Here is a 780-nt window from a genome sequence, read left to right as displayed (position 1 = left end):
AAAGTCTCTCTCCCTGTCAGGAGGCTCTTGGCCGAACTATGTCCGGCTTGAGTGGGAAGCAGACGGCGAAGAAATTCGTTCCCCACCCACCACCCACTTAATAGGCACTGTCGACGACTTAACCGACATGCTTGATTTTGACTCCGAAGACATCGATGGTATGGACGACGATGTAGGAGAAGAACAGGAACCGCCGCCAACAGGGCGTTGGACAGCCACCTCATCATATGATATATATATGGTGGACACACCCCAAGAAAACAACGGCGAGGAACAGAGGGATGCAACTGAGGATAACCCTCTTGAGAAGCGACAAAAGCGACGATGTCAGCGCCGCTCTAAATCCCGCCACAGTAAAAACAACGATAACAACGCAGGAAAGAATAACACCCTGGTTGACTCCAAAGGCAACGATGATCCCATGGACCCAGCGATGGAGCAGGATGAGACAAGGGATGGTAAACATAGTCCGGAGCCGCTGTCCGATCATAGCGATGGCGGAGATAAAACTCATAAACCTGTCTCCGGAGAGGAGAACAGTCCGGACGACGATTCACTCAGCATCCCGGAAAGGCAACTGGAACAAGAGAACCTCCAAAGAAGGCTTATCGTCACCGCGAGAAGCTTGAAGAAGCAGAAGCAAAGGCTTAAGGCCGCGCAGGATACGCTGAACTGTAGATGGAACAAAGTGCTCGACACTGAAGAAAATACAGTGGCGATCGCCACACAAAGAGCTACCCAAAGCGCGAGCTACTGCCCGAATTCGACGACGAGGCTATA

The sequence above is a fragment of the Triticum dicoccoides genome, chromosome 6B, assembly GCF_002162155.2.
Source record: "Triticum dicoccoides isolate Atlit2015 ecotype Zavitan chromosome 6B, WEW_v2.0, whole genome shotgun sequence".
Lineage (NCBI taxonomy): Eukaryota > Viridiplantae > Streptophyta > Magnoliopsida > Poales > Poaceae > Triticum > Triticum dicoccoides.
The sequence above is the reverse complement of the archived record's forward strand: the minus strand, read 5'-3'. Positions refer to the sequence as shown.